At 49.9% G+C, this 26298-nt stretch overlaps 1 protein-coding gene across 1 annotated transcript in view; it reads left to right on the top strand.

Annotated features, from left to right (window-relative positions):
• Window positions 1–739: 739 nt before the first annotated feature.
• SLC18A2 (solute carrier family 18 member A2) overlaps window positions 740–26298 on the top strand; it is a 295896-nt gene continuing 270337 nt past the window's right edge. Inside the window, exon 1 of the mRNA XM_077257892.1 lies at window positions 740–873. The gene's annotated coding sequence lies outside the window, so the exon portion shown is untranslated. The remainder of the gene's footprint in view (window positions 874–26298) is intronic.

The raw sequence follows: 26298 nt of genomic DNA, 5'->3' as shown, positions 1-26298 counted from the left end.
ACTACTGTTGCACGATTGATGTTAACATCCTGTATGATATATGTTCAATGAGAATGTGAACTGACAGATATTTTTGTCTTTTAGAGTCGTCTGTATTAGATGATTGGCTCATCACGAGTTACTACCATCACCTGATCGAGCACCACTTTCTGTGCCACTACTCACCACGGACACATCTTAGAATCTAGACGGCACTTTCATTACGGATATCTCTCTGTGCCCACTTGTATGTCTCACCATGTACCGCACAGTATTCGCACACTTCGTCCAGCGGATTATATGTATTATATGTGTTCCTTAACACACACAGTATCTACGTAGTAGGTTATCTTCTTTTCCCTCTGTATGGTCCATGAAGTCCCACAAGACTCCTTCTCCGTTTCATCCCCATGTGTAATTGTGTACACCCCCCTTCAACGCCTCCTCCTTATGTTTCCCTCCCTCTCCTCTGTCACATGGTCGCTGCGCTGCATTAAATATGCACATATTGCATGGCCCTTCATCTGCTACCGCAATATACAACTGCCCACATACATCGCATTGAACTGTTAACTATAACTGAATCAGCGCTATTCGAGTGGAACGCATATTTACATGGTGACACGCACGGCCATACACTTCCGCCATGTCACATCACATCCGGTCTCGGCGCTTCACCACAGCGCAGGCGCAGTGCTGTACAAACACATCTCAGACGAGCGGTGGACACCACACGCATCCGAGCGGCTTCCCTCCAGGTGATGTAAGATACGCCCTGCCACCGGATCTGTAGTTGGACCTTTCTACGCTGACAAGCTCTGGTGTTCTATTCCCTCCAGCCCCTGCTCCAGTGCTGGCCGTTGTGAGGTGACTACCTCTAGCCTTATAATTAAGGTAAGTATATACAAGGGACAACGTCACACTATAGGCCCGTGACATTGTACAGTATACGCTCACATTTACCCCCCGCTTTCTCCCTTATCACAATCTTATTCCACAGCTTGTATGCATTCTGCTTATCAGATTGCTCCACTTCTTTTTGAAGCGGTTGCCCACTGTGAGTATCACTCCGTTTTGATCTGAGTCCCATTATCTAAGTCTTCTATACATAGTTATATATTTCTGTCCTCTTCCTATGCCATATTAGGCATTACGCATGATCTGCATTCTAATTAAAGGTAGTATCGACACCCTGTACAAGGCACAGCACGGTATGTGTTTCCTTTATATCTTTCATAATGGTTAACTATAGAACACAGCGAGCGAGAATATTATGCGAGTTTTCACTGCAATATAATGTTTAAAATGACTCTACAAACTTGGCTACTACTATATTTTGTGAGAAACTGTATATACTGTTGTTTTATGTATTATTTTTTTGTTTGTACACTGTATTATATTCCTCTTCTTTTTTGAATGTTGTAGTGACTGATGAATGCCTGATAAGGGCCGTTTCCAGTGCTACCATTAGTACCAATAAATCTACAGATTAATAAGACTTAAGTTGAGTGCGAGACTTCTTTACAATTTACTATATGGTTTGGGTACCTAGTCTCTGCACCAAATTATAGCAGTGCACACGGTGTTTATTTCCACAGTAATCGTGGGTGACCGCACGCCATACAGTTCATTAATTCTCCATCTCCATGGGGCACAACAGGCACCAACATACGATATTACGGTTGCAGTCTCTAATCATGCTGGACCTTACTCTGTCCAGTTGCCATGGGTGACTGCACGGTTCCCCATACGCTGGGTTACCTTCTAGGAGCTCCTGCTCCATACGCTGACTCCCGTCAGTACTCTCTCTCAGGGAAGCTGCCGACCTGGGATCACCGTCCCGGGCAATGCCTTGCTCATCAGGCCACCTGACAGTCCAGATCCTCAGACAGGCTGTAGCTTCCCCAAACGCAGTGCCATCACAAACTCGTCCTCTCTGCGCGCTATTCAGGACGTCCATCCCCATCTGGGACCGTCCAACACACAGGCCCCCAGGTCCAAGGCCTCCTCCATGTGCTCTTCAGGGATCTAGTCCTACTCCCAGGACCTCCCAACACAGAGGCCCTCCAGGACCTGGCACACAGGCTACTCAGGACCATCCATCTTACTCCATCATGTGACCCACATGGTCACATTATATACTTGCAGCCACTCCCTTAGATGGGAGGTGTGTGTGGCTATTTCAACCTTTACAACTACAGATATGCCTCCATGCATATCCTAAGGAGCACATGCAGCGCCCCCTAGCTGTAACAGGGGTCACTGCATCACATACCCCCCCCTCTATTCAAACTTGTGGGGTTGAACACCTGTCACACACCAGGGGTCTCAACACCTGGTACTCAAGTGACCTTTGGGACTCCACCCTTGTTCGGGTTACTATCCCTATTCGGGTCACCACCCACTTTTAGGGACACCACCCCTTACGGCTTTGACTCACGGACACTAAACATGCTGGACCTCTCACTTCGCCCAGTTACCATGGGTGTCCGTACGCCGAACCAATGTCCCAAGTCACATACAGCACAAATGACTCTGGGTCGCGGTCTCTAATCACGCCGAACCTCACTCCGTTCAGTTGCCGTGGGTGACCACACAGTTCATAGAACTTCACAAGCACTAACAGTCTGTATAGTACCTGACGGGAGCTCCTGCTCCACCTGCTGACTCCTTGTCAGTCCACTCCTCCGGGTAAGCTGCCTCATAGGGATCACCAACTTGCCTGGCCGGCACACATTAGTCAGTCCAGACCCACCGAAGGACTGTAGCTTACCCACACAGTAGCTGTCACTGGCTCTGCAGATCCCGGTCTGTTATGTTCCTAGTGGCTTAGGATCACAAATCTAACCAGCTAAGTAGAAAATAATAGGACGAGCTCTGGGGATGTGGTAACTGGACTAACCGCAAACCTGATCCTAATCGCACACACTATAGGCAGCCGTGGAACGTTTCCTGAAATCCTAGACGTCTCTTCACGGCCTGAGAAACTGACTACCCCTAAAGAGAAAGTAAAGACCTCACTTGCCTCAGAGAAATCCCCCAGAGATATAGATGCCCCCCACAAATAATAACGGTGAGTTAAGAGGAAAAGACAAACGCAGAGATGAAACAGGTTAAGCAAATGAGGCCCGCTAACGCTAGATAGCAGAAAATAGCAAGGGATCTGTGCGGTCAGTAAAAAACCCTATGCAAAAATATCCACGCAGAGAATGCGAGAACCCCCACACCAACTAACGATGTGGGGGGAGCAACTCAGCACCCCAGAGCACCAGCAAGCAGGGAAATCACATATTAGCAAGCTGGACAAAAACTCATCATATACTAGGAAACATCTTGAACACAGATGAGCAAAAATAAGCAAACAGAACTTAGCTTCTCTTGGAGAGACTGATAACGGATGTAGACAGGAGCAATCAGAATAGCTCTGAATACAACGGCAACAGGCAAGGAATGAAGGACCAGGTGGATTAAATAGGAAACCTAACTAGCAGATGACGAGACAGCTGATCCTGCCAGAAACCTGCAAAATAACAAAAAGAGCCACCAGGAGAAGCCCAAAGAGAGAACTCACACAGTACCACTCATGACCACAGGAGGGAGCCCGGAAACAGAGTTCACAACACCGGTCCTCACCTCGTGCTGTTCAGGGATCCGGTCCTACTCCCAGGACCTCCCAACACCCAGGTTACACAGGATCACACAGGTGGCCAGGCTGGGTACTATTCAGGAAGTCCGTCCCCAGCTGAGACCGTCCAATACCCAGGTCACCAGTAGCAAAGCCCCGCACTTGCTATTCAGGATTCCTACTCCCAGGAAATCCAACACATACTTCCAGGACCTTCACCACTCAGGTCCAAACACTGGAACCATAGAGGACCTGTCCAGGTGCTATTCAGGACCTCGTCCAACACCCCAGGCATATGACCTGTCCAGGTACTATTCAGGACCTCGTCCAACACCCCAGGCATATAACCTGTCCAGGTACTATTCAGGACCTCATCCAATACCCCAGGCATATAACCTGTCCAGATGCTATTCAGGACCTCATCCAATACCCCAGGCCGCCAGGTCTGAAGCCCCACCATGTGCTACCTGGGGCACACCTCGGGGACTCCCACGGTACTCTTAAGCACCAGTTCGCACAGTACACACAAAACGTCTCTTTAGGTCGCACTGGCCCTTTAAGAGTCTGCACGATCTGGTCCACCAGTAATGTCTCCTTTTTTTTTTTTTTTCTTTGCTGCAACTGCAGCTACACTCCACAAAGCTCTGCACGGCTCTGCACCAGAGACTTTGTGGACCCGCCGATCCACAGCAAAACTTCGTAACCCCGCCGAGTTACAGCCAGACGCTTGTTAGCTTCGTGGACCCACCGATGCACAGCAAGCTGACTTGAGAAAAAAAAAAAAAAAACTTTGTGACCCCGCTGGGCCACAGCAATTAACTCCACATGTGCATCCTGGATCGTTGCCCGCTTCGAGCACCATATGTAAGATTGCTCTTACTGAGTGTGTTGGGGGACACTCGCTTGGCACGGGATTCAAGTACTTAGGCACAGGTTTTCACTTTAACAGTCCATGTGGTTTATTATGGAGTCATAAGCCACAGAAATATGTACAAGCAAACAGTCTTTACATCAACTCTTCACATCATAGTATACGGCTATGAAAACGCGGTCACTAAACACGCTGAACCTGTGTCCAGTAATCGTGGGTGACCGCACGCCATACAGTTCATTAATTCTCCATGGGGCACAACAGGCACCAACATATGATATTACGGTTGCAGTCTCTAATCATGCTGGACCTTACTCTATCCAGTTGCCGTGGGTGACTGCACGGTTCCCCATACGCTGGGTTACCTTCTAGGAGCTCCTGCTCCATACGCTGACTTCTGTCAGTACTCTCTCACAGGGAAGCTGCCGAACTGGGATCATCGTCCCGGGCAATGCCTTGCTCATCAGGCCACCTGAAAGTCCAGATCCTCAGACGGGCTGTAGCTTCCCCAAACGCAGTGCCATCACAAACTCTGCACACGCGTCCTCTCTGTGCGCTGTTCAGGACGTCCATCCCCATCTGGGACCGTCCAACACACAGGCCCCCAGGTCCAAGGCCTCCCCCATGTGCTCTTCAGGGATCTAGTCCTACTCCCAGGACCTCCCAACACAGAGGCCCTCCAGGACCTGGCACACAGGCTACTCAGGACCATCCATCTTACTCCATCATGTGACCCACATGGTCACATTATATACTTGCAGCCACTCCCATAGGTGGGAGGTGTGTGTGGCTATTTCAACCTTTACAACTACAGATATGCCTCCATGCATATCCTAAGGAGCACATGCAGCGCCCCCTAGCTGTAACAGGGGTCACTGTATCACAGTACGCAAAAGTGTCTCTGCCGGTGGGAGGCGCCACCCGCCGTCAAACACCGCCGTACTTTGAGTGGCCCTGTGCCAGTGCCAATGCCAACGAGTGGGCCCCCCTGCTTGCTCAGGATCACAGCACTTGCAAAGTTGAAATACTTACCTCTCACTGCTCCACCGCCGTGACGTATACCGCATTTCCTGGGCCCACAAAAAACTTGAGCCAGCCCTACCCCCCCCCACAACTTTAGCCAAATGACCCCCAGTTTTCAATGCCTAACTATTATTATAAAGTAAATTAAGATTGACAAGCTTCAGTAATAAGAATTGATGTTTTTGGCATTAAAATGGGCACTGTAGGTGTTTTCCTGGCCTCCACTCACTGCCGACTTTGATTCCCCATTGACTTGCATTGGGTTTCGTGTTTCAGTCGGCCCCCGACTTTTCACAATAATCGGCCGATTTCACCCGACCCGACTTTTCACAAAGTCGGGTTTCGCGAAACCCGACTTGATCCCAAAAAAGTAAAAGTCGCTCAACTCTATCTACGAGCTCTACAACATATGAAATGACTTTCAATTTGGAACGCCCGCCAGGGCCGTGGGATACTCAGTAACGGGTCCAGTCTTAAGGGGGATGTCACGGTGGCTGCGACCCGGTCCGTGGCCCTGTGCGCCCAATTAAAGGGGAAAGGTCTTTAACCCCTTTCTGACATCGGACGTACTATCCCGTCGAGGTGGGGTGGGCCCGTATGACCACCGACGGGATAGTACGTCCAGCGCGATCGGCGGCGCTCACGGGGGGAGCGCGGCCGATCGCGGCCGGGTGTCAGCTGCCTATCGCAGCTGACATTCGGCACTATGTGCCAGGAGCGGTCACGGACCGCTCCCGGCACATTAACCCCCGGCACACCGCGATCAAACATGATCGCGATGTGCCGGCGGTGCAGGGAAGCATCGCGCAGGGAGGGGGCTCCCTGCGGGCTTCCCTGAGCCCCCCGCAGCAACGCAGCATGATCAGCAAAAAAATAAAAAAGTTATAGTCCTGAGAATAAAGCGATGCAAAAATAATTATTTTTTCTATAAAATAGTTATTATCGTATAAAAGCGCCAAAACATAAAAAAATAATATAAATGAGATATCGCTGTAATCGTACTGACCCGAAGAATAAAACTGCTTTATCAATTTTACCAAACGCGGAACGGTATAAACGCCTCTCCCAAAAGAAATTCATGAATAGCTGGTTTTTGGTCATTCTGCCTCACAAAAATCGGAATAAAAAGCGATCAAAAAATGTGACGTGCCCAAAAAGTTACCAATAAAAACGTCAACTCGTCCCGCAAAAAACAAGACCTCACATGACTCTGTGGACCAAAATATGGAAAATTTATAGCTCTCAAAATGTGGTAACGCAAAAAATATTTTTTGCAATAAAAAGCGTCTTTCAGTGTGTGACGGCTGCCAATCATAAAAATCCGCTAAAAAATCTCGCTATAAAAGTAAATCAAACCCCCCTTCATCACCCCCTTAGTTAGGGAAAAATAAAAAAAAATGTATTTATTTCCATTTTCCCATTAGGGTTAGGATTAGGGCTAGGGTTGGGGCTAGGGTTAAGGCTACAGTTAGGGTTGGGGCTAAAGTTAGGGTTAGGGTTGGGGCTAAAGTTACGGTTAGGGTTTATATTACATTTACGGTTGGGAATAGGGTTGGGATTAGGGTTAGGGGTGTGTCAGGGTTAGAGGTGTGGTTAGGGTTACTGTTGGGATTAGGGTTAGGGGTGTGTTTGGATTAGGGTTTCAGTTATAATTGGGGGGTTTCCACTGTTTCGGCACATCAGGGGCTCTCCAAACGCGACATGGCGTCCGATCTCAATTCCAGCCAATTCTGCGTTGAAAAAGTAAAACAGTGCTCCTTCCCTTCCGAGCTCTCCCGTGTGCCCAAACAGGGGTTTACCCCAACATATGGGGTATCAGCGTACTCAGGACAAATAGGACAACAACCTTTGGGGTCCAATTTCTCCTGTTACCCCTGGGAAAATACAAAACTGGGGGCTAAAAAATAATTTTTGTGGGAAAAAAAAGATTTTTTATTTTCACGGCTCTGCGTTATAAACTGTAGTGAAACACTTGGGGGTTCAAAGTTCTTACAACACATCTAGATAAGTTCCTTGGGGGGTCTAGTTTCCAAAATGGGGTCACTTGTGCGGGGCTTCTACTGTTTAGGTACATTAGGGGCTCTGCAAACGCAATGTGACGCCTGCAGACCATTCCATCTAAGTCTGCATTCCAAATGGCGCTCCTTCCCTTCCGAGCCCTCCCATGCATCCAAACGGTGGTTCCCCCCACATATGGGGTATCAGCGCACTCAGGACAAATTGGACAACAACTTTTGGGGTCCAATTTCTCCTGTTACCCTCGGGAAAATACAAAACTGGGGGCTGAAAAATAATTTTTGTGGGAAAAAATTTTTGTTTTATTTTTACGGCTCTGCATTATAAACTTCTGTGAAGCCCTTGGTGGGTCAAAGCACTCACCTCACATCTAGATAAGTTCCTTAGGGGGTCTACTTTCCAACATGGTGTCACTTGTGGGGGGTTTCTACTGTTTAGGTACATTAGGGGCTCTGCAAACGCAATGTGACGCCTGCAGACCATTCCATCTAAGTCTGCATTCCAAATGGCGCTCCTTCACTTCCGAGCCCTTCCATGCGTCCAAACGGAGGTTCCCCCCCACATATGGGGTATCAGCGCACTCAAGACAAATTGGACAACAAATTTTGGGGTCCAATTTCTCCTGCTACCCTCGGGAAAATACAAAACTGGGGGCTAAAAAAATAATTTTTGTGGGAAAAAATTTTTGTTTTATTTTTACGGCTCTGCATTATTAACTTCTGTGAAGCCCTTGGTGGGTCAAAGCGCTCAAAACACATCTAGATAAGTTCCTTAGGGGTCTACTTTCCAAAATGGTGTCACTTGTGGGGGGTTTCAATGTTTAGGCACATCAGTGGCTCTCCAAACGCAACATGGCGTCCCATCTCAATTCCTGTCAATTTTGCATTGAAAAGTCAAACGGTGCTACTTCCCTTCCGAGCTCTCCCATGCGCCCAAACAGTGGTTTACCCCCACATATGGGGTATCAGCGTACTCAGGACAAATTGTACAACAACTTTTGGGGTACAATTTCTTCTCTTACCCTTGGGAAAATATAAAATTGGGGGTGAAAAGATAATTTTTGTGAAAAAATATGATTTTTTATTTTTACGGTTCTGCATTATAAACTTCTGTGAAGCACTTGGTGGGTCAAAGTGCTCACCACACCTCTAGATAAGTTCCTTAGGGGGTCTACTTTCCAAAATGGTGTCACTTGTGGGGGGTTTCAATGTTTACGCACATCAGGGGCTCTCCAAACGCAACATGACGTCCCATCTCAATTCCTGTCAATTTTGCATTGAAAAGTCAAACGGCGCTCCTTCCCTTCCGAGGTCTCCCATGCGCCCAAACAGTGGTTTATCCCCACATATGGGGTATCAGCGTACTCAGGACAAATTGTACAACAACTTTTGGGGTCCAATTTCTTCTCTTACTCTTGGGAAAATAAAAAATTGGGGGCGAAACATAATTTTTGTGAAAAAATATGATTTTTTATTTTTACGGTTCTGCATTATAAACTTCTGTGAAGCACTTGGTGGGTCAAAGTGCTCACCACACCTCTAGATAAGTTCCTTAGGGGGTCTACTTTCCAAAATGGTGTCACTTGTGGGGGGTTTCAATGTTTAGGCACATCAGGGGCTCTCCAAACGCAACATGGCGTCCCATCTCAATTCCCAGTCAATTTTGCATTGAAAAGTCAAATGGCGCTCCTTCGCTTCCGAGCTCTGTCATGCGCCCAAACAGTGGTTTACCCCCACATATGGGGTATCGGCGTACTCAGGACAAATTGTACAACAACTTTTGGGGTCCATTTTCTCCTGTTACCCTTGGTAAAATAAAACAAATTGGAGCTGAAGTAATTTTTTTGTGAAAAAAAAGTTAAATGTTCATTTTTATTTAAACATTCCAAAAATTCCTGTGAAGCACCAGAAGGGTTAATAAACTTCTTGAATATGGTTTTGAGTACCTTGAGGGGTGCAGTTTTTAGAATGGTGTCACACTTGGGTATTTTCTATCATATAGACCCCTCAAAATGACTTCAAATGAGATGTGGTCCCTAAAAAAAAATGGTGTTGTAAAAATGAGAAATTGCTGGTCAACTTTTAACCCTTATAACTCCCTAACAAAAATAAATTTTGGTTCCAAAATTGTGCTGATGTAAAGTAGACATGTGGCAAATGTTACTTATTAAGTATTTTGTGTGACATATCTCTGTGATTTAAGGGCATAAAAATTCAAAGTTGGAAAATTGCAAAATTTTCAAAATTTTCGCCAAATTTCCATTTTTTTTGCAAATAAACGCAGGTAATATCAAAGAAATTTTACCACTATCATGAAGTACAATATGTCATGAGAAAACATTGTCAGAATCGCCAAGATCTGTTGAAGCGTTCCAGAGTTATAACCTCATAAAGGGACAGTGGTCAGAATTGTAAAAATTGGCCCGGTCATTAACGTGCAAACCACCCTTGGGGGTGAAGGGGTTAAAGGGATATTTAGTGATAAAGTCTATTTGTGACTAGTGTTGAGCGATACCTTCCGATATGCAAAGGTATCGGTATCGGATTGGATCGGCCGATATCCAAAAAATATCGGATATCGCCGATACCGATACCCGATACCAATGCATAGCAATGGGACACAAAATATCGGAATGGTTCCCAGGGTCTGAAGGAGAGGAAACTCTCCTTCAGGCCCTGGGATCCATATTCATGTATAAAATAAAGAATAAAAATAAAAAATATTGATATACTCACCCCTCCGATGGCCCCAGTTCTCACCGGTCCAAGCGTCTGCCTCCGTTCCTAAGAATGCAGAGTGAAGGACCTTTGATGACGTCGCGGCTTGTGATTGGTCGCGTGACCGCTCATGTGACCGCTCACGCAACCAATCACAAGCCGCGACGTCATCGAAGGTCCTTCACTCCCTGCATTCTTAGGAATGGAGGCGCCGCTAACAGCCAGAGCTCGTCCGAGGGTGAGTATATCAATATTTTTTATTTTTATTCTTTATTTTTTACATGAATATGGATCCCAGGGCCTGAAGGAGAGTCTCCTCTCCTCCAGACCCTGGGAACCATACGCACCGCACACTTCCGATTCCGATTTCCGATATCGCAAAAATATCGGAACTCGGTATCGGAATTCCGATACAGCAAATATCGGCCGATACCCGATATTTGCAGTATTGGAATGCTCAACACTATTCGTGACGCCACCTGTGGATTTTGGTCAGTAGGGACAGACGCCGCTTAAACGGGTCCTCTGGGGTGATGGTATGGCGGTCAGATGGTGACGCTTCCCACAGGTGAAGAGGGGTCCCCAGGGCTCCCGAGGTGTAGGCAGCAATGATAGTGTATGCCAAAAAATAACAAAGGACACCGTAAGATAGTCTTTACCTGGTTTACTGATGGTAGCAGTCCATCTCAGTCCAGGGTACCAGGTACAGGTGTCGCAGTGGCCCGCCTGGCCTGGAGGCAATAGATGAATCCCCTTTTCCAGTTGAGGTCCGTGAGCCTTTCCTGCTAATGCTGGTGTGCAAGGTCCCTGCTGCCTGAAGCTTGCTGGCAAGGTACCCCTCCTTTCCCCTGTCCTGGGACAGGTACCTGTGTGGCGGGCAGCTTGAGCCATTTTACAGGGTCTCTATCATGACCCGGGCTCTTCAGGTGCTGCTTCACCTCCAGGCGTGGTGTGGATAAATAACATACAGTCCTATGCCGTCCAGTTCTGCTATGTGTCCTAGAGTATAACAAAAGCCTCAGGCTCCCGGTGCCCGGTTTCTGCGTTTTGGCTCTGAGGGTGACAAGTCACAGTTCCCCTCTGAGCCCTTTTTCCACTGTTTTGCTCCTTCCCTCAATGGCTCCACTAAGTACAACAACCCCTCGGGTTCTCGTCCTTCCCTGGAGCTGCAGCTCAGTCCTGGCTGTATGGCTCCGTAGTCTGTACTCTACTCCAGACTTCCTTTCTACTCAATGTCTCTCTCCAACTGCACTCCTTGGTCTCCCTGGACCAACTGCCTAACTCCTCCTCCAGACCAGAACACTTAAAGCTGAGGGAAGCTCCCCTGAATCCGGGTCCTGAGCTCTCCCTTCTGGCCTGGATTTGGAATGTGTTGAGTGTGGGTGCCTTACCTGGTGAAGAGAACTCCCCTTGCCTCCAAGCATGATATCGCCTGACCCAAAAGGAAGGCAACATCACTGGAACAACTGGTAACCTGGGGTGTTACAAATTCTTCGCCATTTTCAAAATCTGTGCTTGTTGTCAGGGAATGAGAACAGTCACAGGCTATAAACCTACACACAGCTAATCCTGCCCTCAGTTGAAGGTTTGTTACAATTCTATCCGCTCTAGACGATCGTCTGAGAACTAAACTGCCTGATCTCCAGACTGACACATTGTAGCGACTGTTGATCAGCTCACAGAGTATTGTCCAGAGTGGATACAAGTGTAACAAACCCCCAGCTGGAATAACGGCTTCACTGCTTCATAATGCATCCTTCACTGACAGCAAGAAGAGGACCTGATCATGGTGAGGAGCCATAATTATATCTGTGGCCCCAACAGACACTGCAGAGCGGTACAATTCAGAAACAAAGTCTGATAGACAGGGCCGTATTTGCCACTAGGCACTTGAGGGCATGTGCCTAGGGCGGGACGATGCGGGGGGCGGCACCTGAGCAAGTTTTTTTAATTTTTTAATTAAAGTCTGGGGTCACCTCTTGACCGCCCGCCCCGTCCCCATTATGTGGGGCCATTATACAGTATTGAGCATCATGTAGGGCCTTTATACAGTATTGATCATCATGTGTGGCTATTATACAGTATGGAGCACTGTGTGACCATCATACAGTATTGATCATCATGTGTGGCCATTATACAGTATGGAGCATCATGTGGGGCCATTATACAGTATTGAGCATCATGTGGGGCCATTATACAGTATTGAGCATCATGTGGGGCCATTGTACAGTACTGAGCATCATGTGTGGCCATTGTACAGCATGGAGCACTGTGTGGCCATTATACAGTATGGAGCATCATGTGTGGCCATTATACAGTATTGAGCATCATGTGGGGCCATTATACAGTATGGAGCATAATGTGGGGCCATTATACAGTATAAAGCATCTTGTGTGGCCATTATACAGTATGGAGCATAATGTGGGGCCATTATACAGTATGAAGCATCATGTGGGGCCATTATACAGTATGAAGCATCATGTGTGGCATTATACAGTATGGAGCATCATGTGTGGCTGTTATACAGTATGGAGCACTGTGTGGCCATTATACAGTATGGAGCATAATGTGGCGCCATTATACAGTATGGAGCATAATATGGGGCCATTATACAGTATGAAGCATCATGTGTGGCCATTATACAGTATGGAGCATCATGTGTGGCCATTATACAGTATGAAGCATCATGTGTGGCCATTATACAGTATTGAGCATCATGTGGGGCCATTATACAGTATGGAGCATAATGTGGGGCCATTATACAGTATGGAGCATCATGTGCGGCCATTATACAGTATGGAGCATCATGTGTGGCCATTATACAGTATGGAGCGTCATGTGTGGCCATTATACAGTATGAAGCGTCATGTGTGGCCATTATACAGTATGTAGCATCATGTGTGGCAGTTATACAGTATGGAGCACTGTGTGGCCATATTTTTTTTGTTTATAATTATTGTTTATGAAACAGTGTGATCAGCAGTGCTAAATGAGTGTGGTTGTGACGTGGATATGGGTGTGACTATTTGTGAAATGGTCAGAGGCGTGGCTCCTCAAACTTTAACCCTCTTTCACCTCCTTCAAAAGTTGGGAGATATGATACCGCATTTTACGGATCACAGCAAGTGCCACCAATGTCCGCAAATCCCATAGGGAATGAATGAGGTCAAACACAGTGTTGACGTAAGTGATCCGTTACGTGGCAGATGTGGAAAAACTGCCGGATCTGCTGCAAAAGGCCAAAGTCACTGCCGATAGTGTCATACTCACCAAAGAGGGGGCAGCATTAAAAGTGCCTAGGGCAGCATAAACTCTAAATACGGCCCTGGTGATAGAGCAATCACCTGTGTGCCAGGGCCGAGGGAAAGGAGTGCAAGCTCCAGGGACAAGAGCTCCCCACACCTGGGCTATACAGCAATCACCTGTGTGCCAGGGCCGGGGGAAAGGAGTGCAAACTCCGGGGACAAGAGCGCTCCACACCTGGGCTATACAGCAATCACCTGTGTGCCAGGGCCGGGGGAAAGGAGTGCAAGCTCCGGGGACAAGAGCGCTCCACACCTGGGCAATACAGCAATCGCCTGTGTGCCAGGTTGGGGGAAAGGACTGCAAGCTTCGGGGACAAGAGCGCTCCACACCTGGGCTATACACCGATCACCTGTGTGCCAGGGTCGGGGGAAAGGAGTGCAAGCTCCGGGGACAAGAGCGCTTCACACCTGGGCAATACAGCAATCACCTGTGTGCAAGGTTGGGGGAAAGGAGTGCAAGCTCCGGGGACAAGAGCGCTCCACACCTGGGCTATACAGCAATCACCTGTGTGCCAGGGCCGAGGGAAAGGAGTGCAAGCTCCAGGGACAAGAGCTCCCCACACCTGGGCTACACCGATCACCTGTGTGCCAGGGCCGGGGGAAAAGAGTGCAAGCTCCGGGGACAAGAGCGCTCCATACCTGGGCTATACACCGATCACCTGTGTGCCAGGGCCGGGGGAAAGGAATGCATGCTCCGGGGACAAGAGCACTCCACACCTGGGCTATATACCGATCACCTGTGTGCCAGGGCAGGAGAAAAGGAGTGCAAGCTCTGGGGACAAAAGCGCTCCACACCTGGGCTATACACCGATTACCTGTGTGCCAGGGCCGGGGGAAAGGAGTGCAAGCTCCGGGGAAAAGAGCACTCCACACCTGGGCTATACAGCGATCACCTGTGTGCCAGGGCCGGGGGAAAGGAGTGCAAGCTCCGGGGACAAGAGCGCTCCACACCTGGGCTATTCAGCGATCACCTGTGTGCCAGGGCCGGGGGAAAGGAGTGCAAGCTCCAGGGACAAGAGCGCTCCACACCTGGGCTATACAGCAATCACCTGTGTACCAGGGCCGGGGGAAAGGAGTGCAAGCTCCGGGGACTAGAGCGCTCCACACCTGGGCTATACACCGATCACCTGTGTACCAGGGCCGGGGGAAAGGAGTGCAAGCTCCGGGGACAAGAGCGCTCCACACCTGGGCTATACATCAATCACCTGTGTGCCAGGGCCGGGGAAAGGAGTGCAAGCTCCGGGGACAAGAGCGCTCCACACCTGGGCTATACAGCAATCACCTGTGTGCCAGGGCCGGAGAAAAGGAGTGCAAGCTCCGGGGACAAGAGCGCTCCACACCTGGGCTATACAGCGATCACCTGTGTGCCAGGGCCGGGGAAAGGAGTGCAAGCTCCGGGGACAAAAGCGCTCCACACCTGGGCTATACAGCAATCACCTGTGCGCCAGGGCCGGAGAAAAGGAGTGCAAGCTCCGGGGACAAGAGAAGTCCACACCTGGGCTATACAGCAATCACCTGTGTGCCAGGGCCGGGGGAAAGGAGTGCAAGCTCCGGAGACAAAAGCGCTCCACACCTGGGCTATACAGCGATCACCTGTGTGCCAGGGCCGGGGGAAAGGAGTGCAAGCTCCGGGGACAAGAGAAGTCCACACCTGGGCTATACACCGATCACCTGTGTGCCAGGGCCGGGGGAAAGGAATGCAAGCTCCGGGGACAAGAGCGCTCCACACCTGGGCTATACAGCGATCACCTGTGTGCCAGGGCCGGGGGAAAGGAGTGCAAGCTCCGGGGACAAGAGAAGTCCACACCTGGGCTATACACCGATCACCTGTGTGCCAGGGCCGGGGGAAAGGAGTGCAAGCTCCAGGGACAAGAGCACTCCACACCTGGGCTATACAGCAATCACCTGTGTGCCAGGGCCGGGGGAAAGGAGTGCAAGCTCCGGGGACAAGGGCGCTCCATGTTGTGAATTTACCTTTTGGCTCCCTCTAGTGGCTACTAGTGTTTTTACTCTGGGTATGTCTATCATCCCTTGTATGCTCACCTGGGTCGTTAGGTCAGGGGTGTTGCTATATTAGCTCCCTGGACCTTCAGTTCAATGCCTGGCAACGTTGATATCAGAGCTAATCTGTAGTGCTCTTGTCTACTGATCCTGGTTCCTGCTTGATTAAGCTAAGTCTGCTTTCTTGCTTTTTGCTATTGTTTTTGTTTGCATTTTTGTCCAGCTTGTACATAATCTGTATCCTATCCTTGCTGGAAGCTCTAGGGAGGCTGGAGTTCTCCCCCCGGGCCGTTAGACGGTTCGGGGGTTCTTGAATCTCCAGTGTGGATTTTTGTAGGGTTTTTGTTGACCATATAAGTTATCTTACTACATTCTGCTATTAGTGAGTGGGCCTCTCTTTGCTAAACCTAGTTCATCTCTGTGTTTGTCATTTCCTCTTACCTCACCGTTATTATTTGTGGGGGGCTTGTATCCAACTTTTGGGGTCTATTCTCTGGAGGCAAGAGAGGTCTTTGTTTTCCTCTTCTAGGGGTAGTTAGTCCTCCGGCTGGCGCGAGACATCTAGCGACCAACGTAGGCATGTTCCCCGGCTACTTCTAGTGTTGGCGTTAGGAGTAGATATATGGTCAACCCAGTTACCACTGCCCTATGAGCTGGATTTTTGTACTTCGCAGACTTGCTGATATCTCTGAGACCCTCGCCATTGGGGTCATAACAGTTTGCCAGGCCAGTATTAAATGTTAAATGCATTGCAGAAGCGGGATTATAAGAAAGGAAGTTCTGAGTTTTTTTTTCTCTCTCTCATTTTTTATTCTTTTCCCCTTTACCTCTGAGTGGCTTGTGATTGCTGCAGACATGAATGTCCAGACCTTGATTACAAGTGTGGACCAGCTTGCTGCTCGTGTGCAGGGCATACAAGATTATGTTACCAGAAATCCTATGTCAGAACCTAAGATACCGATTCCTGAACTGTTTTCCGGAGACCGATTTAAGTTTAGAAATTTCAGGAATAATTGTAAATTGTTTTTGTCCCTGAGACCCTGTTCCTCTGGAGACTCCGCTCAGCAAGTGAAAATTGTTATTTCTTTTTTACGGGGCGACCCTCAGGATTGGGCTTTCTCGCTGGCGCCAGGAGATCCGGCATTGGCTGATATTGATGCGTTTTTTCTGGCGCTCGGTTTGCTTTATGAGGAACCCAATCTTGAGATTCAGGCAGAAAAAGCCTTGCTGGCTATGTCTCAGGGCCAGGACGAGGCTGAAGTGTATTGCCAAAAATTTCGGAAATGGTCCGTGCTGACCCAGTGGAACGAGTGTGCATTGGCTGCAAATTTTAGAAATGGTCTTTCTGAAGCCATTAAGAATGTGATGGTGGGTTTTCCCATTCCAACAGGTCTGAATGATTCTATGGCCCTGGCTATTCAAATCGACCGGCGGTTGCGGGAGCGCAAAACCGCAAATTCTCTCATGGTGTTGTCTGAACAGGCACCTGAATTAATGCAATGTGATAGAATCCTGACTAGAAATGAGCGGAAAATTCATAGACGCCAGAATGGCTTGTGTTACTACTGTGGTGATTCTACACATGTTATCTCAGCATGCTCTAAACGTCTTACTAAGGTTGTTAGTCCGGTCGTCATTGGTAATTTGCAACCTAAATTTATTCTATCTGTAACTTTGATTTGCTCACTGTCATCGTATCCTGTCATGGCGTTTGTGGACTCAGGTGCGGCCCTGAGCCTTATGGATCTGTCATTTGCCAAGCGCTGCGGATTTGTTCTTGAGCCATTGGAAAATCCTATCCCTCTTAGGGGTATTGATTCTACGCCATTGGCAAAAAATAAACCGCAGTTTTGGACACAGGTTACCATGTGCATGACTCCCGAACATCGGGAGGTAATACGTTTTCTTGTTCTGCATAAAATGCATGATTTGGTTGTTTTGGGTTTGCCATGGTTACAGACCCATAATCCAGTCTTGGACTGGAAGGCTATGTCAGTGTCAAGTTGGGGCTGCCATGGAATTCATGGAGATTCCCTGCCCTTGTCTATTGCTTCTTCTACGCCTTCGGAAGTTCCGGCGTATTTGTCTGATTATCAGGATGTCTTCAGCGAGTCTAAGTCCAGTGCACTGCCTCCTCATAGGGAATGTGACTGTGCAATAGATTTGATCCCTGGCAGTAAGTTTCCTAAGGGGAGACTGTTTAATCTGTCGGTACCTGAACATACCGCGATGCGTTCATATATCAAGGAGTCTCTTGAGAAGGGGCATATCCGTCCTTCTTCTTCCCCTCTTGGTGCGGGATTCTTTTTTGTGGCCAAAAAGGACGGATCTTTGAGGCCTTGTATTGACTATCGGCTTTTAAATAAGATCACTGTCAAATTTCAGTATCCTTTGCCGTTGTTGTCAGATTTGTTTGCCCGGATTAAAGGTGCCAAGTGGTTCACCAAGATAGACCTTCGTGGTGCGTACAACCTTGTGCGCATTAGGCAGGGCGATGAATGGAAAACCGCATTCAATACGCCCGAAGGTCATTTTGAGTACTTGGTGATGCCATTTGGGCTCTCTAATGCACCTTCAGTTTTTCAGTCCTTCATGCATGACATTTTCCGGAAGTATCTGGATAAATTTTTGATTGTTTATCTGGATGATATTCTGTTTTTTCTGATGATTGGGACTCGCATGTGGAGCAGGTCAGGATGGTTTTTGAGATTTTGCGTGAAAATTCTTTGTTTGTAAAAGGCTCAAAGTGTCTCTTTGGTGTACAGAAGGTTCCCTTTTTGGGGTTCATTTTTTCCCCTTCTGCTGTGGAGATGGATCCAGTCAAGGTCCGAGCTATTCATGATTGGACTCAACCCTCGTCAGTTAAGAGTCTTCAGAAGTTCTTGGGTTTTGCTAACTTCTACCGTTGTTTTATCGCAAATTTCTCTAGCGTTGTTAAACCGCTGACGGATATGACCAAGAAAGGCTCTGATGTAGCTAACTGGGCTCCTGCTGCCGTGGAGGCTTTCCAGGAGTTGAAACGCCGGTTTACTTCGGCGCCTGTTTTGTGCCAGCCTGATGTCTCACTTCCCTTTCAGGTTGAGGTGGATGCTTCGGAGATTGGGGCAGGGGCCGTTTTGTCGCAGAGAGGCCCTGGTTGCTCTACTATGAGACCTTGTGCCTTTTTCTCTAGGAAGTTTTCGCCAGCAGAGCGAAATTATGATGTGGGCAATCGGGAGTTATTGGCCATGAAGTGGGCATTTGAGGAGTGGCGTCATTGGCTCGAGGGTGCTAAGCATCGGGTGGTGGTCTTGACTGATCACAAAAATTTGATGTATCTCGAGTCTGCTAAACGCCTGAATCCTAGACAGGCCCGCTGGTCATTGTTTTTCTCCCGTTTTGACTTTGTGGTCTCGTATTTACCAGGTTCTAAGAATGTGAAGGCCGATGCTCTGTCTAGGAGCTTTGTGCCTGATGCTCCTGGAGTCGCTGAACCTGAGGGTATTCTTAAGGAAGGAGTTATCTTGTCAGCGATTTCTCCAGATCTGCGACGTGTGTTGCAGAGATTTCAGGCTGGTAGGCCTGACTCTTGTCCACCTGACAGATTGTTTGTGCCTGCTAAATGGACCAGCAGAGTCATTTCCGAGGTTCATTCCTCAGTGTTGGCAGGGCACCCGGGAATTTTTGGCACCAGAGATCTGGTGGCCAGGTCCTTTTGGTGGCCTTCCTTGTCAAGGGATGTGCGGTCATTTGTGCAGTCCTGCGGTACTTGTGCTCGAGCTAAGCCTTGCTGTTCTCGTGCCAGCGGGTTGCTCTTGCCCTTGCTTGTCCCGAAGAGACCTTGGACACACATCTCTATGGATTTCATTTCGGATCTTCCGGTGTCTAAAGGCATGTCTGTCATCTGGGTGATATGTGATCGTTTCTCCAAGATGGTCCATCTGGTTCCTTTGCCTAAGCTGCCTTCCTCTGCTGATCTGGTTCCTGTGTTCTTCCAGAACGTGGTTCGTTTGCACGGCATTCCTGAGAATATTGTGTCGGACAGAGGATCCCAGTTTGTTTCCAGGTTCTGGCGATCCTTTTGTGGTAGGATGGGCATTGATTTGTCGTTTTCGTCCGCTTTTCATCCACAGACTAACGGACGAACGGAACGAACTAATCAGACTCTGGAGGCGTATTTGAGGTGTTTTGTCTCTTCTGATCAGGATGATTGGGTGACCTTCTTGCCGTTGGCTGAATTTGCCCTTAATAATCGGGCTAGTTCTGCCACCTTGGTTTCGCCATTTTTCTGCAACTCCGGTTTCCATCCTCGTTTTTCCTCGGGACATGTGGAGCCTTCTGACTGTCCTGGAGTGGATTCTGTGGTGGATAGGTTGCAGCGGATCTGGAATCATGTGGTGGACAACTTGAAGTTGTCACAGGAGAAGGCTCAGCGTTTTGCCAATCGCCGCCGCGGTGTGGGTCCCCGACTTCGTGTTGGGGATTTGGTATGGCTGTCTTCTCGATTTGTTCCTATGAAGGTCTCCTCTCCCAAATTTAAGCCTCGATTCATTGGTCCTTACAAGATATTGGAGATCCTTAATCCTGTATCCTGTCGCCTGGATCTTCCGGTGTCGTTTGCCATTCACAACGTATTTCATAGGTCCTTGTTGCGGCGGTACGTTGTGCCTGTGGTTCCTTCTGCTGAGCCTCCTGCTCCGGTGTTGGTTGAGGGCGAGTTGGAGTACGTGGTGGAGAAGATCTTAGATTCTCGTCTCTCCAGGCGGAGGCTTCAGTACCTGGTCAAGTGGAAGGGCTATGGTCAGGAGGATAATTCCTGGGTGGTCGCCTCTGATGTGCATGCGGCCGATTTAGTTCGCGCCTTTCACGCCGCTCATCCTGATCGCCCTGGTGGTCTTGGTGAGGGTTCGGTGACCCCTCACTAAGGGGGGGGGTACTGTTGTGAATTTACCTTTTGGCTCCCTCTAGTGGCTACTAGTGTTTTTACTCTGGGTATGTCTATCATCCCTTGTATGCTCACCTGGGTCGTTAGGTCAGGGGTGTTGCTATATTAGCTCCCTGGACCTTCAGTTCAATGCCTGGCAACGTTGATATCAGAGCTAATCTGTAGTGCTCTTGTCTACTGATCCTGGTTCCTGCTTGATTAAGCTAAGTCTGCTTTCTTGCTTTTTGCTATTGTTTTTGTTTGCATTTTTGTCCAGCTTGTACATAATCTGTATCCTATCCTTGCTGGAAGCTCTAGGGAGGCTGGAGTTCTCCCCCCGGGCCGTTAGACGGTTCGGGGGTTCTTGAATCTCCAGTGTGGATTTTTGTAGGGTTTTTGTTGACCATATAAGTTATCTTACTACATTCTGCTATTAGTGAGTGGGCCTCTCTTTGCTAAACCTAGTTCATCTCTGTGTTTGTCATTTCCTCTTACCTCACCGTTATTATTTGTGGGGGGCTTGTATCCAACTTTTGGGGTCTATTCTCTGGAGGCAAGAGAGGTCTTTGTTTTCCTCTTCTAGGGGTAGTTAGTCCTCCGGCTGGCGCGAGACATCTAGCGACCAACGTAGGCATGTTCCCCGGCTACTTCTAGTGTTGGCGTTAGGAGTAGATATATGGTCAACCCAGTTACCACTGCCCTATGAGCTGGATTTTTGTACTTCGCAGACTTGCTGATATCTCTGAGACCCTCGCCATTGGGGTCATAACAGCTCCACACCTGGGCTATACAGTGATCACCTGTGTGCCAGGGCCAGGGGAAAGGAGTGCAAGCTCCAGGGACAAGAGCTCCCCACACCTGGGCTATACACCGATCACCTGTGTGTCAGGGCCGGGGGAAAGGAGTGCAAGCTCCGGGGACAAGGGCGCTCCACACCTGGGCTATACAGTGATCACCTGTGTGCCAGGGCCAGGGGAAAGGAGTGCAAGCTCCGGGGACAAGAGCTCCCCACACGTGGGCTATACAGCAATCACCTGTGTGCCAGGGCCGGGGGAAAGGAGTGCAAGCTCCGGGAACAAGAGCTCTCCACACCTGGGCTATACAGCGATCACCTGTGTGCCAGGGCCGGGGGAAAGGAGTGCCAGCTACGGGGATAAGAGCGCTCCTCACCTTGGCTATACAGCGATCACCTGTGTGCCAGGGCCGGGGGAAAGGAGTGCAAGCTCCGGGGACAAGAGCTCTCCACACCTGGGCTATACAGTGATCACCTGTGTGCCAGGGCCGGGGGAAAGGAGTGCAAGCTCCGGGGACAAGAGCGCTCCACACCTGGGCTATACAGCGATCACCTGTGTGCCAGGGCCGGGGGAAAGGAGTGCAAGCTCCGGGGACAAGAGCGCTCCACACCTGGGCTATACAGCGATCACCTGTGTGCCAGGGCCGGGGGAAAGGAGTGCAAGCTCTGGGGACAAGAGCTCTCCACACCTGGGCTATACAGCGATCACCTGTGTGCCAGGGCCGGGGGAAAAGAGTGCAAGCTCCGGGGACAAGAGCTTCCCACACCTGGGCTATACAGCAATCACCTGTGTGCCAGGGCCGGGGGAAAGGAGTGCAAGCTCCGGGGACAAGAGCGCTCCACACCTGGGCTATACATCAATCACCTGTGTGCCAGGGCCGGGGGAAAGGAGTGCAAGCTCCGGGGACAAGAGCTCTCCACACCTGGGCTATACAGCAATCACCTGTGTGCCAGGGCCGGGGGAAAGGAGTGCAAGCTCCGGGACAAGAGCGCTCCACACCTGGGCTATACAGCAATCACCTGTGTGCCAGGGCCAATAGAGAGGAGTGCAAGCTCCGGGGACAAGAGCGCTCCACACCTGGGCTATACACCGATCACCTGTGTGCCAGGGCCGGGGGAAAGGAGTGCAAGCTCCAGGGACAAGAGCTCTCCACACCTGGGCTATACAGCAATCACCTGTGTGCCAGGGCCGGGGGAAAGGAGTGTAAGCTCCGGGGACAAGAGCGCTCCACACCTGGGCTATACAGCGATCACCTGTGTGCCAGGGCCGAGGGAAAGGAGTGCAAGCTCCGGGGACAAGAGCGCTCCACACCTGTGCTATACACCGATCATCTGTGTGCCAGGAACGGGGGAAAGGAGTGCCAGCTCTGGGGACAAGAGCTCTCCACACCTGGGCTATACAGCAATCACCTGTGTGCCAGGGCCGGGGGAAAGGAGTGTAAGCTCCGGGGACAAGAGCGCTCCACACCTGGGCTATACAGCGATCACCTGTGTGCCAGGGCCGAGGGAAAGGAGTGCAAGCTCCGGGGACAAGAGCGCTCCACACCTGTGCTATACACCGATCATCTGTGTGCCAGGGCCGGGGGAAAGGAGTGCCAGCTCTGGGGACAAGAGCTCTCCACACCTGGGCTATACAGCAATCACCTGTGTGCCAGGGCTTATAGAAAGGAGTGCAAGCTCCGGGGACAAGAGCTCTCCACACCTGGGCTATACAGCAATCACCTGTGTGCCAGGGCCGGGGGAAAGGAGTGTAAGCTCCGGGGACAAGAGCGCTCCACACCTGGGCTATACAGCGATCACCTGTGTGCCAGGGCCAATAGAGAGGAGTGCAAGCTCCGGGGACAAGAGCGCTCCACACCTGGGCTATACACCGATCACCTGTGTGCCAGGGCCGGGGGAAAGGAGTGCAAGCTCCAGGGACAAGAGCTCTCCACACCTGGGCTATACAGCAATCACCTGTGTGCCAGGGCCAATAGAAAGGAGTGCAAGCTCCGGGGACAAGAGCTCTCCACACCTGGGCTATACAGCAATCACCTGTGTGCCAGGGCCGGGGGAAAGGAGTGTAAGCTCCGGGGACAAGAGCGCTCCACACCTGGGCTATACAGCGATCACCTGTGTGCCAGGGCCGAGGGAAAGGAGTGCAAGCTCCGGGGACAAGAGCGCTCCACACCTGTGCTATACACCGATCATCTGTGTGCCAGGGCCGGGGGAAAGGAGTGCCAGCTCTGGGGACAAGAGCTCTCCACACCTGGGCTATACAGCAATCACCTGTGTGCCAGGGCCGGGGGAAAGGAGTGTAAGCTCCGGGGACAAGAGCTCTCCACACCTGGGCTATACACCGATCATCTGTGTGCCAGGGCCGGGGGAAAGGAGTGCCAGCTCTGGGGACAAGAGCTCTCCACACCTGGGCTATACACCGATCACCTGTGTGCCAGGGCCAGGGGAAAGGAGTGCAAGCTCCGGGGACAAGAGCTCTCCACACCTGGGCTATACAGCGATCACCTGTGTGCCAGGGCCGGGGGAAAGGAGTGCAAGCTCCGGGGACAAGAGCGCTCCACACCTGGGCTATACAGCGATCACCTGTGTGTCAGGGCCGAGGGAAAGGAGTGCAAGCTCCGGGGACAAGAGCGCTCCACACCTGTGCTATACACCGATCATCTGTGTGCCAGGGCCGGGGGAAAGGAGTGCCAGCTCTGGGGACAAGAGCTCTCCACACCTGGGCTATACACCGATCACCTGTGTGCCAGGGCCAGGGGAAAGGAGTGCAAGCTCCGGGGACAAGAGCTCTCCACACCTGGGCTATACAGCGATCACCTGTGTGTCAGGGCCGGGGGAAAGGAGTGCAAGCTCCGGGGACAAGAGCGCTCCACACCTGGGCTATACAGCAATCACCTGTGTGCCAGGGCCGGGGGAAAGGAGTGTAAGCTCCGGGGACAAGAGCGCTCCACACCTGGGCTATACAGCGATCACCTGTGTGCCAGGGCCGAGGGAAAGGAGTGCAAGCTCCGGGGACAAGAGCGCTCCACACCTGTGCTATACACCGATCATCTGTGTGCCAGGGCCGGGGGAAAGGAGTGCCAGCTCTGGGGACAAGAGCTCTCCACACCTGGGCTATACAGCAATCACCTGTGTGCCAGGGCCGGGGGAAAGGAGTGTAAGCTCCGGGGACAAGAGCTCTCCACACCTGGGCTATACACCGATCATCTGTGTGCCAGGGCCGGGGGAAAGGAGTGCCAGCTCTGGGGACAAGAGCTCTCCACACCTGGGCTATACACCGATCACCTGTGTGCCAGGGCCAGGGGAAAGGAGTGCAAGCTCCGGGGACAAGAGCTCTCCACACCTGGGCTATACAGCGATCACCTGTGTGCCAGGGCCGGGGGAAAGGAGTGCAAGCTCCGGGGACAAGAGCGCTCCACACCTGGGCTATACAGCGATCACCTGTGTGCCAGGGCCGAGGGAAAGGAGTGCAAGCTCCGGGGACAAGAGCGCTCCACACCTGTGCTATACACCGATCATCTGTGTGCCAGGGCCGGGGGAAAGGAGTGCCAGCTCTGGGGACAAGAGCTCTCCACACCTGGGCTATACACCGATCACCTGTGTGCCAGGGCCAGGGGAAAGGAGTGCAAGCTCCGGGGACAAGAGCTCTCCACACCTGGGCTATACAGCGATCACCTGTGTGTCAGGGCCGGGGGAAAGGAGTGCAAGCTCCGGGGACAAGAGCACTCCACACCTGGGCTGCCTGCTGTTATAGAAATCCACCCGTGAGAGAGAACAGAATGCACCCCCGCCTCAGCCACGGCAGCACCACTGATCACATGGTCCGCCCATGTGTACTTATGTATAAACATGAGGATGAGAGTGATGATCACAGCCCGTCTCCCCTTCATCCTCCACAATCACCGACTTTCTGATCTTTTCATTCTCCACAACAAACAACATCTCATCTACAAGATTAAAGATCCAGAAACAATCCGGAGATCAAAGCCCCTGAGGGTGAGGATGGAGGGGACGCAGGGTGGTACAGGGGGCATGTAGGGAAAAGGTGCAGCAACATACAGTGGGGAAAGAAGTATTGGATCCCTTGCTGATGTTGTAAGTTTCCCCACTGACAAAGACATGGACAGTCTATAATTTTAACCCCTTAACAACCAGAGGTATTTTTGAATTAGAATTTTCGTTTTTCGCTCCCCTCCTTCCCAGAGCCATAACTTTTTTATTTTTCCATCAATATCGCCATTTGAGGGCTTATTTTTTGCAAAACAATTTGTACTTTTGAACGACACCATTGGTTTTACCATATCATGTACTCAAAAACAAGAAAAAAATTCCAAGTGCGGTGAAATTGCAAAAAAAAGTTCAATCCCACAGTTGATTTTTGATTTTTTCCCCAGGTTCACTAAATGCTAAAACTGAGCTGCCATTATGATCCTCCAGGTCGTTACGAGTTCACAGACACCAAACATGTCCAGGGTCTCTTTTATCTAAGTGGTGAAAAAAAATTCCAAACTGTGTTAAAATTTTTAAAAAAGTGCCATTTTCCGATACCCGCAGCGCCTCCATTTTCCGTGATCTCGGGTCGGGTGAGGGCTTATCTTTTGCGCACCGAGCTGACGTTTTTATTGATTCCAAAGACATACTGATAGGGAATTTAGATTGTGAGCCCCAATGGGGACAGCGATGATAATGTCTGTAAAGCGCTGCGGAATATGCTAGCGCTATATAAAAGTAAACATTATTATTATTATTATTGATACCTTTTGGTGCAGATACGTTCTTTTGATTGCCCATTATTGCAGTTTAATGCAATTTCACTGTGACCAAAAAAACATAATTTTGGCGTTTTGACTTTTTTTCAGCGATCAGGTTAATCCTTTTTTTTATAGATCGGGCGATTCTGAAAGCAACGATGCCAAATATGTGTAGGTTTGATTTTTTTTCATTGTTTTATTTTGAATGGGGCGAATGGGGGGTGATTTGAACTTTTATATATATTTTTTTTATTTTTAAAAACTTTTTTTTTTTTCTTTTTGCATGCTTCAATAGTCTCCATGGGAGACTAGAAGCT

This window comes from Ranitomeya variabilis, chromosome 4 (genome assembly GCF_051348905.1).
Source record: "Ranitomeya variabilis isolate aRanVar5 chromosome 4, aRanVar5.hap1, whole genome shotgun sequence".
Classification (NCBI taxonomy): Eukaryota; Metazoa; Chordata; class Amphibia; order Anura; family Dendrobatidae; genus Ranitomeya; species Ranitomeya variabilis.
Note: the sequence above shows the minus strand (reverse complement) of the source record. Positions and strands in the feature narration are given on the sequence as shown.